This window comes from Sinohyriopsis cumingii, chromosome 8 (assembly GCF_028554795.1).
Source record: "Sinohyriopsis cumingii isolate HCF-2022 chromosome 8, ASM2855479v2, whole genome shotgun sequence".
Taxonomy (NCBI): Eukaryota; Metazoa; Mollusca; class Bivalvia; order Unionida; family Unionidae; genus Sinohyriopsis; species Sinohyriopsis cumingii.
Genome location: NC_142968.1, coordinates 113,560,875 through 113,578,494, shown reverse-complemented (window position 1 = coordinate 113,578,494; position 17,620 = coordinate 113,560,875). Strand labels below are relative to the sequence as shown.

General features: G+C 33.0%; 1 protein-coding gene across 4 annotated transcripts in view; it reads left to right on the top strand.

The window, feature by feature from the left end:
• The window catches only part of LOC149794407 (uncharacterized), a 49,458-nt gene that overhangs the window by 19,264 nt on the left and 12,574 nt on the right, over positions 1-17,620 (top strand). Inside the window, exon 1 of one of the 4 annotated variants that reach the window (XM_089968599.1) lies at positions 14,279-14,298. The exons of 1 other annotated variant lie outside the window; for it this stretch is intronic. The gene's annotated coding sequence lies outside the window, so the exon portion shown is untranslated. Of the gene's footprint in view, positions 1-14,278; positions 14,299-14,379; positions 14,520-17,430; positions 17,450-17,620 lie in introns of those variants that run through there. 2 more of the 4 variants (XM_089968598.1, XM_089968595.1) reach the window with 2 other exon arrangements.

Sequence of the window (17,620 nt, the reverse complement as noted above, 5' to 3'; positions counted from 1 at the left end):
TTCCAGGGTGGTTTGGGCGAAATTAATGGATTGAGTACTAGTTATATTTCAAAAGTCGCTATAAAAAATGTAAGGGCCAATTTTCTCTTACACTTTGACTGCACTGTGCATCACTGTATCATGAAAGCTCAGAACAGAATTTCATTTTTAATAGAACTTTGCATCTTTTTTACTGTTGGTCCTTATGTTATGACACAACGATATAGAGGATGACAACCGAATTGAATCATTATCACTATTATTGAAACGATTGTAACTTTATAAAGCTAAGAAAGAAAGAAACTGTATACTTTTTTCTGCCTTTAAGACCATCAGTATTAAACAAAGCACTATATATATTACATATGAAAATGGCTTTAAATCAACGCTGTTTAAAAAGTCAAAGATAAAGATATATTATCTAAATCTTTGAGGCTGCATATCGTATGTTTTATTCATTGCTATTTACAAGAAAAACGGGCTTAAGAACAAAAGGCTAGGCATAATTTAAATTATGATATACGATATAGTCACTACAAGTGAGATATGATATTTACATGAGAAAACTAAATGTTGATATATTAGTAAATTATCCTACGGAAAACGTATTAGCGTTTAAACGAAACAAATCGTTACGTCTTTATACTGATATGAGTGATCTGTTTGTCGAAAAATGATGTACCTCCTAGTTGCACAGCGGAAAACAATAGGTACGCCGTATGGTGCTGGCATTATCTAAATAAATCATACTTTTCTGTTTTCTTTCTTTCTTATCATTCCATAACATAGTTATCGCTGTTAGGTTTGTTGATCGTTTGTTACTTTTGTTTTTAGTTACATAATGTTTGTACTTACAGGAACACGATATTTTGCAAACATAGTTATGCATTGCGGTATAACACTGTTGGCAGTACATTGTTGGACAAAGTTTCAGAAATTAATACTTTTCGAAAAGATTTTGACCGATGAAGAACATAATGAATATAAAGGGAGACTAAATGAGATAAAATCAACGATGTTCTAGACTCGAATTTGTAATTTTTGTTGAATAGGAAGATTCTGTCTTAAAGTTTAGGAGGGATGGTTTATTTTGTAAAATGTATACATGCGAACAAGATAGATAACAAAAAAAAAAAAGAGAAACAAGAACAAAAATCTACCACAACCAACCATCCCCAAAAAAACCTTCAAAACATGGCCGTGCGTTCATAGTGTTACCATGTTCGGTAGACCCTTAAATAACTGCCTTCATACAAAGAAATTTCCTTGGAGGCACTTCAGTTATTAATGCATCTCAAAATATTTCATTGAAAGAAATGTTGGTGGTAGTGACCACAATGATCTTAGATGAAACATCAAACATCTCACACAATGTACATGCTGTATTCACTGCCAAACAACAAGAGCATTAATACCTATCCACTTGATCAATGTTCCTGGGACACAGGCATTATTTATCATGTATTTAAGTAAGTGAGCCTCCATATACCAGTGAAACTTATTTTTGTAAACAGTTGAATATTTTAACCATTGCTATCTCAAAAGTGATACATCTGTGACTAACAAATTTTAAGAATAATAAAATCAAGGAACTACAAAGTTAGCCTGTCCGGTTTCTTTTGCAAAATTGTACGTAAATTTCATAGCCTCATCTATGCGTGTCGAATAATGCTCCTGCATATTTGTATTCACTGTTTGCGTAAAATGGTACAATTAATGCACAGGTTTTAGTCTAACCTGCCGTCGCAATATATGATGGTATAATTAATTCTTCGCTGTTCTTAAGTACACGAGAAGATAAGATAATTACTTTGTCTCATACGCAATATTCCTGTTTTTTTTTTCCTAGCCGTCAGAAAGAGCGAGTTAAATTATCATAAGGATATATCGAGGACGAGGTGTATTTATAAATCATATCAAAAGATTTATTTTTCTAGACTAGGAATAAAAATGAATAAGTTTTTGCATTTATGATATACTCACTCTTTAACGATCTCAAATAACTAATTTTAGCTTTTCAGATTGGATGTAATGGAAAGCGAACTGGGGTGTATTAAAATTCCATTCAGTGCTTCAAAGAATAAAGACACGGATGTCAGAGAGAAATTATAAGTTGTTTTCATCTAGTGTGTGATATATAACAATACATATTGAACATTTGTATCGATTAGATAGGTATGTAAATAAATCGGGTTGGGTATCGATAGAATTTATTATTAAGATTTATTGCGATATAGCGATGTGTATTGAGATACGTGAGGCAATATATTGGGGAAAATCTTTATGAAGTGGGGCATAACATTAAAAAGTCAACATGAAGCCAAAGTTTCATGTAACAATAATGTTTTGAATCTCATTACGTGAACAATGATTGAAATCTATCTTTACATATGGGTGAGTCTGAGCTGCCTTGAATAGATTCCTGTTTAATTGCATCTTTTCATCCCTGTTCGTGTTGTTAGCTGGAATGGAATGATGTCAGCGAACGTGGGCAGTCAACGTCTTCGTCCTACCGGCAAATTTCACGTCCCCATTACAGTTTTGTTTAAACAGTACACTCATCAATTGATTTTCCATATGTCTTCGAAAGCTTCAGTGAAAATTGCTGCCAGAGTAGAGATTTTGACTTTTTATTTGGCACCAGATCAGATGGGACTTCAGGCATCACGTACTCCATTTTGGGTCGTTACTATACAACATGTGGGATATAGTGTACCATTTTCTTGGCAGACATGTTTGCTAGAAATTTCTTAAAAGAGACAAAATATTTAATGGAAACAAATTAAGACTGTAGCTCAAAGTTTGCTTTAACTTTTTGTTGAAATTCAGTAAAATTCGGACTATTGGCAATGTAGCTGTGTACAGTCCCCTACAGGATGTGTGCCACAATATACAACACACCTAGTAATAAACACGTTGAATATAGATTGACTGAATCTTATATAAACGATCTGATGTTCTAGTTATTGCTCGAATTAAAATTGGCCTTACTTATATTACCGACTCCTGCATATTAAAAGGCGAAGACCCACTTGAGTTCGTTCCTTGCAAAGAACCTTTCACTGTCAAGCACTTTATGATAGATTGTTTCAATCTTTAACCCACACACAAAATTGTCACTACAATGTTCAGCACATGAAGGAACCTTTTGATACAATAAACGTCTCTTGCATTTTACAATTCTTTAATGAAGTTAAAATTTACACTAAAATATAGCTTGTGTGCAACCTGTTTCTTTAGAGTATTTTCAGCCAATATGTATACAGTTAATCACCCTAATTTATATTTTATTATCTAATTACCCTTTATACACCATCACCCCCATTGATCGGGAACCTTCATATATTATCCTCAATATCCCATTTGTTGTGTTTTTGTACTTTTATCGCTCGTTGGTAACAAACGTTTTCGATTCATACATCGTTGTCATATAACCTTCTTTTGTTCGCTGTATAGCTTTACAGTGCTTTTGCGGCGTAAAATCCACAAGGCGCCAACCATACTTTCAGGTGTTCAGTTAGTACTTTTGTATTCCACACTGAGACTGAAGTATTTATGAGTTTTCAGCGACGTCAATGACTTGATACATAAACAAAACTACTTACGTGTTTTGTTCCGAGTCAGCGCAAAGGACGAGGTTGATATTCTTTTGGGATACGTCGAGGTCATCAAGCCAGTACGTATCCATAAGTCATAATAAACAAAGTTGTTTCCTCGACACTGAACAAACAACAAATGAGGATTTGTATTTATTACAGGCTCATTATATTAAGCTTTCTGAATATTTGTACCTTTACAGCTGATTGTACTAAAATAAGATTTGGGATACATACAAGTTTAAATCCATGCGACAAGATTATGGAAAACACCTAAATCGTACCTTGTGACATGCGCTTTATGTTAAAACGTTGCCAAGATGCACGTGTTCAGCGTCCAAAGTAGGAAGAGTGACACCTAAATACTAAATATGTTCTAGAGTTGAACAGTAATCATCAAAGTATCGAATTTAGATATCAAAACATGTTATCTTTTTTGAATGAGTTATACTGTATCATTCATATTACATTCTCTACCAAATGTAACTGGCCGATGGTAATGATAAAAAGAATAATTGGAAATGTTATTATAATTATAATAACCAAAGTTAAGAATATGAACCTAAAAAAAACGCAAAGGCGCACAAGGCTAGTTGGTAGTTAATCCTTGGATTAAGTTTTATTATTAACAGTTTTTTAAAATATAGAAAATTTTTAATTTTCCACCTTTTTCCGTGTCATTTTTTTATTCCGAGATTTTATTTCAAAACAATGTAGATAAATTTGGGCAAAAGTCCTGTTGTTTAACTTTTCTACTATACTATTGTATGCATTTCTACTATACTATTTTATGCATTTCTACTATACTATTGTATGCATTTTATGTATTGTGGTTATTCATTAACTTCTGTGATGCAAATGTTAATGTTCAAAACTTCCGTCAGTGAAAATGATACATTGGTCTTTACTAACGTGTCCTAAATACCCATTGCCTTGTGTGGGGAAATTTTAGTTTGATACACTTCTACAAGGACCGATGGACCTGTGGATTGAAATAAAATCTTTATTTTGACCTCATCAGAGCTATCATATGTATAATATTTACATTTCCATGGATCGCTGACAAGGCACATTGCCAAATGTTATTTTTATTACCACAGCACGTGGTGGGATGGGAGATATCCACGTCTTGTCAATCGGTTATTTCCGTGCAATAATATCTGAAGTCAATTTGGTATTAGGGTTTTGGAGATCTAGAACAAATTAAATTTTCACCCATTCCGACAATATTTAAGGGAGTTATGATCCCTGTTTCAGCTAAAACTTCGCCTTTGATTTATATAACACTGGCGGTGACATCTGTATCGTATGGGCGCATTTCTGGATAATATAACAGAAACTATTTCAGATTATAACTGTGTCATTTCTGACAAAATTTTAATGAAATTTTCAAATCATTTTCAAAAGTCATTTGTCAGTATCCATTTATTAGCATTATTATTATTATTTGGCAGTTAGAAAAAATAATATTTTATAGATAGTAGGCCCGGCATTTCTGAGAGGTTACAAGAGACTAAAATATGACAAAGATTTTACCCTTCTACGTGTTCCTAAAGGTTGATTGGACTAAAACATGACAAACATTTTACCATTCTACATGTTTCACAAAGGTTGATTGGACTAAAATATGACAAACATTTTACCATTATACGTGTTTCCCAAAGGTTGATTGGACAAATACAATAAATCTTTGAAGATGCAATAGAAGGTGCTATTGAGAATATAAAGAAAACAAAGACCTTGAGACAGTCCGGAAACCCAGATATAGTTGCTATCATTCCATAAATCAATCAGGAAACTCAGACATAGTTGATATCATTCCATGAATCAGCTATAAAACCCAGATATTTGTTTATGCCATTCCTTGAATCGGTCAGGAAGCCCAGATATAATTTATATCATTCGCTCTTGAACTAATAACATAATCCTGCAAAATTGTTACCAGGAAGATTTGCTTGAAGTTGGTTACAAACTATGACTTTTGATTTAAAAAAAGGTGTATGACACGTGGTCTTCACTCACGTGGTCTTCACTTTCTATTACTACAATAGCTTACTAATACTGATCTGACATTGACCATGATCTATTAGGGTGGTATCTAGCATTGACCATGATCCATGTGGGTGACATCTGACACTGACCATAATCCATGTGGGTGGTACCTGACACTGACCATGATCCACCTTGGTGGTATCTGACATTGACCATAATCCATGTGGGTATCTGGTATTGACTATGATCCATCTGGGTGTTATCTGACATTGACTATGATCCAAGTAGGTGGTATCTGACATTGACCATGATCCATGTGGGTGTCTGGCATTGATCATGATCCCTTTGGGTGATATATGACATTGTTCATGGTCCATGTGGGTGGTATCTGACATTGATCATGATCCATCTGGGTAGTATCTGACATTGACCATGATCCCTATGGGTGGTGTCTGACATTGATCATGATCCATCTAGGTGCTATCTGACATTGATTATGATCCATCTGGGTGGGATATGACATTGACCATGATCCATCTGTGTAGTATATGACATTGATTATGATCCATCTGGGTGGAATCTGGTTTTGACCATGATTTACCAGGCTGGTTTGGATGATTTGAATCGATTGGATACTAGTTACATTTCAATGTCGTAAAGAAGTTTCTATGGGCTAATTTTCTCGTACAGTTTTACTGCACTGAACATCACTATATTATGAAATTCAGCAGATAGCGCTTCATTTAAATTAAAGTAGAAATTCTCATCTTTGTTCACTATTGGTCCTTATATTATAACACAAGGATGTAGAGGATGACAAGTGAACTTAATTTTTGTAACCATTATTAAAATGCGTGTGACTTTATAAAAACTAAGGAAAAAACAAAGCGTATAACCTTTCCTGCCTGAAGACGAACATTTTTTTTAAAACACAATATAGGTAATACATATATATGTAATACATCTGAAAAGGCTTTAGATCAACGCCGTTTAAAAAGTACAAGATAAAATATATACTACTACCTAAATGACTGAACGTCTTTGAAGTTGGATATCGTATCTATTAGTAATTGCTATTTTCTAGAAAAAAAAGCATTAAAAAAATACAGACTAGGCCCAATTTAAGCCACGATGTTTGATTTAGTTTTATGAGAACACTAAATGTTGATATATTTGCAGATTCTCCCACGGAGAGCTTATTAGCGTTTAAATGAAACAGATCTTTACACCATTATGCTGATATGAGGCTCCTGTTTGTCTAAAGCCTATGTACTTCCTAGTGTGCAACGCAAAAAACAACATGTGCAAGCATTAACTAAATAAATTATGCTTCAGTTTTTTGTTAATATAGCATTCCTTAATACAGATATTGTTAGCTTTGTTGACCAATGCTTAGTTTTTTTTTAATTACATAATGTCTATACTTACAGGAATGATATTATTATAAATATTGATATGCACTGCGGTACAACATTGTTTGAAATACAAAAGACATATTTTTCAAAATGATACTTGACGAAAATCTTTTGCTAATAAAGAACACACAGGGACACAAAATGCGATAAAATAAATGATGTTCTAGACTTGAACTTACTTTTCTTGTAAATGAAGAGTTTTTCTTTAAACTTTAATTTGGATAGCATAATTTATTTTTCAAAAATACATATGTGAACAAGAGATATAACAACAATAAATATCGCAGAGAATTAGAAATTTATTGTGTTCGTAGTGTTACCATGCTACGATAGAGTCTTACATAACTGCCTTCATACAACAAAGTCATTGTCTTGGAAGCATTTCAAATATCCACGCATCCCAAATATCTCATTCAATGTGATAGTGACACCAATGAGTGTAGACCTAGCGTCAAAAATCTCACACAGTAAAAAAGTCTATAAATTATGTGCTCATCCCCAAAGAAATTTATGAAATTCGTTGTATGTTAAATCTCGCAGGATAATTATCCAACAAGTTTCATAAGCTTTATTTCAAATGAGCGCCCATGTAAGAGCTCTGCTTAAAAGTCGAGTTAGAAAAAAAGACGTTTGCCATATACGAGTAGTTTTGGGGGCAATATGGCCCCATATGGAAATTCCACGTTATAAAAGGGTCGAGGTATTATGAGGATCATATGAATTTAATATGGAGGGCCACTAAGTGGCCTTATAGAAAATCAACATTATCAGTATAAAATATATATAGAACTTTAACTTTGTCGGACAGAATAACATCCTTTGGAAAGTCTGAATAACATCATGACGTCATGTACATGCATTAATAATGATAATAATAATAATAATAATAATAACAAAACCTATTCCCCAATGATTTTGAAAAAATAAAAATAGCACTCACACAGCCTAGCAAATTAAAAATTTCTCTTAGAAATTTGTTTTATATAAAAAAATTGTTTTAGAATGTATTTTATCTTATTTTGCACCAAACAAATTTAAGCAAGTTCCTTTTAAGTTTTAATAATATTTGTCAAATCATCTTTAGAGGTATACATAATTTAGCTTTCACAGGTTGTTTAGAGGTATATATAATTTAGCTATCGAAGCTTGTTTAGAGGTGTATATATATATATATATATATATATATATATATATATATATATATATATATATATATATATATATATATATATATATATAATTTAGCTATCGAAGCTTGTTTGGAGGTATATATAATTTAGCTATCAAAGCTTGTTTAGAGGCATTTACAGTTTAGCTATCGAACCTTGTTTAGAGGCATTTACAGTTTAGCTATCAAAGCTTGTTTAGAGGTATTTACAGTTTAGCTATCAAAGCTTGTTTAGAGGTATATATAATTTAGCTATCAAAGCTTGTTTAGAGGTATATATAATTTAGCTATCAAAACTTGTTTAGAGGTATATATAATTTAGCTATCAAAGCTTATTTAGAGGTATATATAATTTAGCTATCAAAGCTTATTTAGAGGTATATATAATTTAGCTATCGAAGTTTGTTTAGATGTATATATAATTTAGCTATGAAAGCTTGTTTAGATGTATATATAATTTAGCTATCAAAGCTTATTTAGAGGTATATATAATTTAGCTATCAAAGCTTGTTTAGAGGTATATATAATTTAGCTATTAAAGCTTGTTGATAGGTACATAAAATTTAGCTATCAAAGCTTGTTGAGCGATGTATAGTTTAAATAAACTATAACTACGATCAGTAGAAAAACAATCACTATCCTTGCAGATTCAGAATGCAGCAGCCCATCCTCACCCTTTCTGTCGAAATTTCCCTATGTCCCATTAGACTAATACCAAATTTAATCTGCAGTGAAATCTACTAGTCTCTGACTAATGGACATATGTTAGTTTTCAAACTCTGAACATGTCTACATAAACCCATTTTCAGGAACATGGATTTAAGTCTAACAGTTATCTAAACTTAACTTAAAATAGCATTATTGTTTTGTTTTGTTATTTAAATTTAAATATCTTCAGTCTACAGTCTTGGTATTTTAATTTAAAAAAATGATTCTGAAGCTTGGTATTTTAATTAAAATAAAATTATTCTATGGTTTTGTGTTTTAATTAAATTAATTATAGTTTTTGTATTTTAATTAAAATAATATTATTCTATGGTTTAACATTTAAATTAAAATATCACTGTTCTATTCTTTTGGTTTTCTTTTATTTTTAAAATCCCAACATTTAAATATAGGTTAGGTATTCTATGGTTTTAATATTTTATTTTAGATAATATTATTCTATAATTTTGATATTTTATTTTAAATAATATTATTCTATAATTTTGGTATTTTAATTGAAAATAAATTTATTTTATAGTTTTTCTATTTATTTTTCATGAATGCAATCACCTTTCACGTACACAAAGTAGGTCTGTTCCTTGGAACTTCAATCGCAGTGACATGCCTTTCAGCGAAAAATGCAAATACAGTTTCTTTTTTCAAAAGTTGTTCCTTTCATCACTGTTTTCGTTTTCTCTACTAAATAGTCATATAATCTGATGGAAATTCATTTCTGATAATTCAAAAAACATTTCCAATCCATTGAACGTTTTTGGAGACCCATAACAAGTTGTGAAATGTTGATGTCAACATCACACTTACCTCTATTATTTTAACTGCGAGGATTCCTTTTCCGTGCAAATTAGGGCATATTTACACGGTACTAGCAAGGCCGATTGTCCGCTAAAAATATCATTTTCAGATTTAAGATTTATGTTATTTGTTTTATGGTTAAACACTGTAAACCCCTGCAGGCTATACTCGATATACTTCTCACGTTCTGACATTTTGATTGTTTGTAAATCTTTCAGAATTGCTAGATTTTGCGAGATAATCCGATAGCGTCATTTTCAGGTATTGTGAAACTGGTCCATTTCACACTAACGGTGTATAACCCACTGTATGAATTTAACATTAACATTATATAGACCCCTATGAGAATTTAACATTAGAGCTTCATGTGGTCCTATGTGAATTTAACATTAGTGGTTTACATGTCCGCTAAGGGAATGTAACTTTATAGGTTTATGGCACCCAATAAGAATCTAATATAAGTTGATTCTAGCACCTATATGAATTTACCATTAGAGACTTATGGGATTCTACGTAAATTTAACAATAGCATTTAATAGCTCACATGACCGCTCTGGTGGCCTAGTGGTTAGAGCGACCCTCTCGGATGTGGGAGGTCGTGGGTTCGAACCCCGGCCGAGTCATACCAAAGACTAAAAAAATGGTAAAAAAAATAGCCGCATCGCTAGGCGCTCAGCATTAAGAGGTTAGTGTTAGGACTGATCGGCCTGGTGTCAGGATAATGTGAATGGGTGGGACATCATGCTACATCTCTGAGGCATGATTCCCCAGTGCTAGACATAATCACTATAAACTATAATCACTAGTCATCGCTATAAACTGCCACACTGAAGACATCGTAGTGAAATGACTGAAATTTTTTCAAAGCAACTTTAAAATTCCCAAACACACACACACACACACACACACACACACACACACACACACACACACACCACACTAGCCTACATGTGGGCATTTAATCTGGTGGATACCGTTATGGCCATCCTCTATGGTAATTTAACATTAAGGACGACAATATAGGACTTAGAGAAATTTAAAATTAGTGGATTTCCTTTCTCTCTGGTAACAAGACTTGTAGCCGTTTAAAGGAAATCTCCCATATTCATCAAATCGATCATCAGCAGGTCTAAACGTATTGCTGTCGTCTGGTCGACGATGAATGTCAAGACTCGTTAAAAAAAAATGCAAACTACCAAAACATACGTGCTCTGTATGGCTGAAATCCTAAATTGGACTAAATTAGTTTGCAACGTGCCAAAACTAGTTGCCATCAATTGTCTGTCTTTTTAAGGTAGTAGTCAATCACAGTAGGCATCGATCCGTCAGGATAATCGTTGTCTAATATTTTGGTGTATCTGATTCATTTTGTTTAAGTTTCCTTAGAGTATCCAGTCATGTTAAATTCACATACTACCCATATTGTTCTCTTTAATGTTAAGTTTCCATAAAGGGGCAATAATCACAAATGACACGTTCCCTTAGTACCCCTTAAATAGCTGATGGTAAATTCCAAAATTGAACTATAAACCGCTAATGTTAAATTAAGTGTGACTCTATAATCATTAATGGGAAATTCCAATAGTCTGCTACAAATACCCAATGGTAAAATCTCGGGGGGGGGGGGGCTAAAACGTTAATATTAAACTCTCTTAATACCTAAAATGCGCTGATATTAAATTGCCATAGCTGGCGGTGTCATCCCATTTTTATTCTGTAATTTTAATTTCATACGGGGTCATATTATCATAAATTTCAATAAGTTCGAATAGGGGGTATCGTAGTGTTATCAGTATTATTACATTTCTGTTATAGTTTTAGTTACAGTGCCTTAAAATGTTAATGTTTTCATGGATACTATAGTGCCCCCCCCCCCCCCCCCGGTTATTTTGCATATAATACCATAGTTGCCCACCCTTATTAAATTCATATGGGGCCTCATACTGGCCCATCCATGCTAAATGTCAATAGGCACCTATAACACATCCACCCTTTTAATAATATGGTCCTGGGCCAAGGGTGGCCAAGTGGTCTAAAGCACTCACTTTTATCGATCGCTGCCATCTCCGGCTCTGCCAACGCTGGCTTTTGAGAAAGCTTGAATGTAACCTCCTGCTGGTCGGTGGTTCTTACCGGTGTCTTCCTCCATTAGTTTTTCTGGCCGCCATGCGCTGAGAAATGACGTTAAACCCCCCAAAAACAAAGCAACAAGTACGATCCATAGTGCCCCCTATAAACTACTAACAGAACTGGCAGACTTGGCTAATGGATACATTCCTGCACTTGAGATGAGCAATACAGCTTGAATTCTATCGAGGATGTTTGCTATATGAGAGTATGTTTAATACAGATATGACACAAGGTCGTGTTCTAAATTGCACATATCATGACAGATGACACAAAATGATGGCATGTTACTGTATACAACTCTGACTTTGGGAGTGGACAATATATCTTCAGGGATTGTCAATGTATGAAATAATTGCCGAGTATTTACCTAGGTTTTATTTCTTTAAACATAATTTACTTGTTATCAACCATTTCTTAAATCCACCTGTAGGAGACTGAGTCTCGGAGTCGCCATTTATTTACAGCTATGTGGAGGATTGATAACAGATTTTTACTTTCCCTACTACATGATGCTGGAAAATTATTTCTTAATTTTGACACTCTCTACAAAAACCTTACCGTACAAAACTGATATCACTGTAGAACTCTGTTGTATTCGTACATATACTTTTTTCAGTAATCAGTTCCCAACCAGTTATCTCACTCCCACCCAAAACAAAAAGATTTGTTTATAAATGTTACAATCAATCTAATGGTATTGCATTGTTTTCTGAAATCTTGATATTGTAGGGCGTATGAAAACGCGATTCTTCATTAATATTGTATTCAATAATAATGGTTATTTTACTGTTTTGGGTAGACAGTTCACATCAATATGCCAGAATATGCAAATTCTTTGAATCATTTGGCGAATTTGGATTTTTTAAGTTTTTTTTTTAAATAGTCAAAACAGACCATTGGAAGAAGGAACTTGGATTTGTTGGATGAGATTAATTTGTGGGTGAGTTCCATTGTGTGCACAGTAGCATAGTAACAACGTTGGTACCCTTCGTAACAATTTTAGAATGCAAAATTACACAAATACGGACACTTTGGCATCCATAGTTGGACTCTACAGTACAAAATTACACAAAATTACACAAATACAGGCATGTGTAATAATGGTATTCTAATATCACTCGACTTTCCAGGAGAAAGAGATATTTGAATAATTTCAACTTAGCAATAATATTGACAAACGACATTTAAGTGAATCCTTTTAGTTTTGCTTGGTCAGTGATAATAGCATGGGGATTTTAAATGAAATACAATTTGTTCGTAATAGACCATCCATATGATTTTAAGTGTAGTCGTGTTTTGCATTTACCGTGACATACGGCAGTAACGGCATTTGCCGACTTAGTGAATAATCTTGAGGGATTATATATGCTCAAGATTTACCCATTCTTGCTATCGTCAACTTGGATGTAATCCCTGCAGTATATTAGCAGTGTCGATAACTATGTTTGATGCAATCAGTTTGATAAGCATGCATTCATATAAAACTTACAGAAAAGTTACAAAACGATCTCGATATCAACTTAAAATGATTTTTCTTACCCGCATTATATATATATATATATATATATATATATATATATATATATATATATATATATATATATATATATATATATATATATATATACATACACACACACACACACACACAAACGTCATATGGAATCGCTGCATAGGTGTGTGTGTATTCTGATGTTGATGAGAGTACACATTTTTCTTGGGCATCATCCCAAACGTTTTATGCTCTTAAATTGAAACCCTATCAAACTGTTCACAAATCAATGCTTTTCTGACCATTTCAAACCATGTTTACAAATCAGTGATTTTCTGACCATCACAGATCAATGCCTCTCTATCTAGCTAAAGTCTTAAGACCCTTAATATAGAGTACAAATTAAAATTCTTCCTCCACTGACCGAACGTTAACACACCTGACTCATTAACAAGCACTTATGGTGATAAGATTCATACTTCTTCCCTAATTTGTACTTTTTTGTAAATACCTTTTCTTTTTTGTTTGAAAGCACCTTACGTATCATATAAGACGCAATATTTACCTGAAGTGCTTGAATAGAACTTGATGAGTTTATGTTGTGAAAAGAACGCCTGTGTATACAGTCTACGAGAGTTCATCCACATTTTGAATAAAGTTAGGCTGCATATATCTTCAAAAATTTGAATTTAGCTGACTCATAAGGTACTGAGTTCTGTGCGTGTGACTTTCGATGCACATGGATCACGATCGGTATGCTGATCCTTCACTGGCTGATTGTGAATGAACAGCAAGTGTAAGATGTCACCAAGTACGCGGGTACATGGTGTAAATCATAAACAGGTATTGAAGAAAGGAAATTCTCGGAATACGTGATGATATCCTGAGAGACAAGAAGTCTGACGTCATAAGGACTTATGCTATTCCCATGTAACATCCGTGTCCTTTTTAACCTCACTTTATCCAGGCACAGAGGTAAAAGTAGCGTCTCCTACTGCGTTTGTTCAAGTAAGCAATTCGAATGATTTTTTAATTTTAAACAAAAAATCAATAAAGGACACGTATAATACTAACATAGTGACTTGCCGAATTTAAATAGGTGTGCTTTTATTGACAGAAATCATCTACTGCTGCTAATTCTCCAAGTATTTATACCGATACCACCAAAATACACACGTGCTAATAATGTACGTATGGACTTTAGGTTTTCTTTAGTTTATAGACAAGAGGTAAGTACCAACACACACCACACACACACACACACTATATATATATATATATATATATATATATATATATATATATATATATATATATATATATATATATATATATATATATATATATATATATATATATATATATATATATATATATATATATATATATATATATAATGACTTATTATTAAGGCCACTGATTTATTTTGTTACAAAGTTTCTAATAGGCGAATCACTTAACTTTTTGTAATCATTTTCTTCATCTCTCCATGCAAAAAAGAAAAATCCCGTATAGAGTGAGTATTTGTATTAAAATGTATTGAAACATTAGAGAAGAACGTAGGATCTAAGTTTTCTATTAGAAACTTATTGAAGTGTTTGTCCAACGTATTGCATGTTGCATGTTTTAAGGGTTATGAATAAAATGACATCAGTTGATACGCTGTGAGTGTTATAACGTATAGAAAACAATTAGTTTGATTTAGAACTACTAGAATATACATTTTCTCTCATATTGATACTCTGCGAGCACCTACTTCTGTTACGTTTAGACGATGAAAAACATCATTTTTATATTCTCTGTTGCTTTAGTTCTAATAAAAAAAATTCTTGCAAACTACTCGGTCTTCTATAAGCAGATTTAACTTGTATTTGTGAAGTGATTTTGTTCTGTTTGTATTTGATAATTTGAGGGCACTCCAATACTTATTAACTTAAGGTCTTTATAATTTCATGAAGGATGATACTGTATTATCATAGGAACCTTTTCTTAAAATTTATTTTTCGCATATTCTGGAGTGTTTAAAACATAATTCTGAGCTAGATTTTAACGCAGAATTACATGTACAGGATAATTCCTGTTTTGAATATGTGTTTTTAATTAATTTAAAAGAATTTTGCAATTGACAAGCATCTGAAATGACACATCGATATCTTTTAGTCTGGCTATAAGTAATGCCGTTTTTACATGACCCGGATTTACAAGACGAATATTCCACAAGTTTGTTAAAGTTCACATTTTACGGATGGTTAATTTTATAATATATATTGCTTCTTTATTTTACCTTTCAGCAACCGTTGTTTTTTTTTTTTTTTATAACATTAGGTACCAAACGAAATCACCATTTTTACATACATTTTTACGTAGGTCTATATTCTGTTGTATTAGTTTCTGCAATTACATCGCAATGCTTTCCAAACTCGATACAAAGAGAAATGCCTAAAAGAATGAAATCGCATAATTTTGGAATGGTAAAAATATAGGATTACTTCGGAGGATATATTAACCTGGTGATTACGCATAACACCTTGGTATCCCAATTATGCCACGCAATTCAGGCGAAGTCAAAACCCTAGTAGTGCTGTGGGCCGATTTAAATAAATCAAAATTGCCGATCATTACATTTAAATATAGCACTTACCCAGGGGCCATTCGTAGTTATGAAGAAGACATTTTGTTTCGTTTCGTTGTCAAATAAATGCAGCAGAACATTAGTACCACTCAGAAATGGAGGAAACGCCATTTTCTTGAACTTTCGAGTTTTCTACAGTATGTATTACGTATCAACGGTTCTAACAATTAAAAAATTTTCCAGGCCTTAAAAGTCACAGCCCTCAAAGATTATTTTGTCTTCTAAAATTTGATATTTTTGTTGTCATTATTATGTTGGCGGTGTTAAAATGCGCTGAAAAATGCATATTCTGATATGCAAGAAACGTTGTACAGGACAGTATGCGAAATGAGCAACAAAAAGGAAAGAAAAAAGATGTCAGAAGGGGTCAGTTTTAATCTAGGTTTAGAGAAAGATTCTTGGGTTCTTTCAAAACCGTCATCACTTTAAAGACTGCGGTTGTATAGCAGTTGTAAGCGGGTTTCAAAATACACTAGAGGAACGAGGAAAGAAACTTTATCGATTTGGCATAAAAGGGGTTTCCATTTACGTAAACACAGCAGACAGTCTTTTGATTATTATTTGACTCTCGTTTCCATAAATGGTTTCTATTATTAATTCATATTAATGCCCGACTCAGGCGAGTAACATAATTTACACTGTAATCTAACATTCATTTATTCAGAATTTGACTTAGAATATGTCACATTTATATATTTGTCAGATTCACGAATATTCAAAATATAATCCATCAAGACACGCACGGGAAGATTTTAAATATCCTTGATGACGTATGTCAGAATTGCATCGCATATCTTCTTATGGAATGAACAAATATTAAAATGAACAGTAACAAGGACCCCCCAGTGACTGTTTAAGCAGCAAAAGGCCAATACAAATACTTTATATTTCAAGTCCTTGTCACCGCAATTTCTAACAAATTAAATTCCAGGATGAAGACATCAGAGTGAATCCCATTCATACAGGGAGATAACATGCAAACAAGTCCATTGCCGTGTTTTATGTCCTAGCTGGTGTTTATAAAAACAAGACTCTTTCATCAGAAAACAAATCGTTGAATCGAACAAGAAAGAAACAAACATTTTAGTCAGATCTAGAAAGTTCTACAGGATTTCAAGTGAGCAATAGGTTTAAGATATTTCAACAGAGGACTGTGTAACTCATAATGGATGTTGTTAGAAAGATAAAAGGAAGAACAAAAACAAGTAGATAGTTCTTGCCATATCATTACTGATAAAAGACGCAAGTTCTACTTTCTCGAAGATTATGAACGTTTTGAAGCTCAAGTGATACTATACATATATACATATAGGAGGCATTCAACCCCCGAAAAATATTAGATTTTTAATTTGCGATTCTTGGAGAACAAACTCCAGAGTTCATCGTGTTTAGATTAATGGAATAAAACTTGATCATACTGGTTGTAGCTTTTATGTGAAGCATGGCGCAATTCGTGTGGGGACATTCCATGCACTCAGAAGTCAATAGTCCAAGGAAGAAAGACAACGTGTTGTCTTATCACAAAAGGTAATTGCAAGCTCAGAGTAGATGGATGTGGTGGCAGCAATAACGAAGATGATGATAATGATGGTGGCTGTTGTGATGAGGATGTATTTGCTGCACTAACACTATTATTGCTACTTTAATTTATATTGCTGCTGCTGATATCACTACTAATACTACTTATAAAGATAAAAA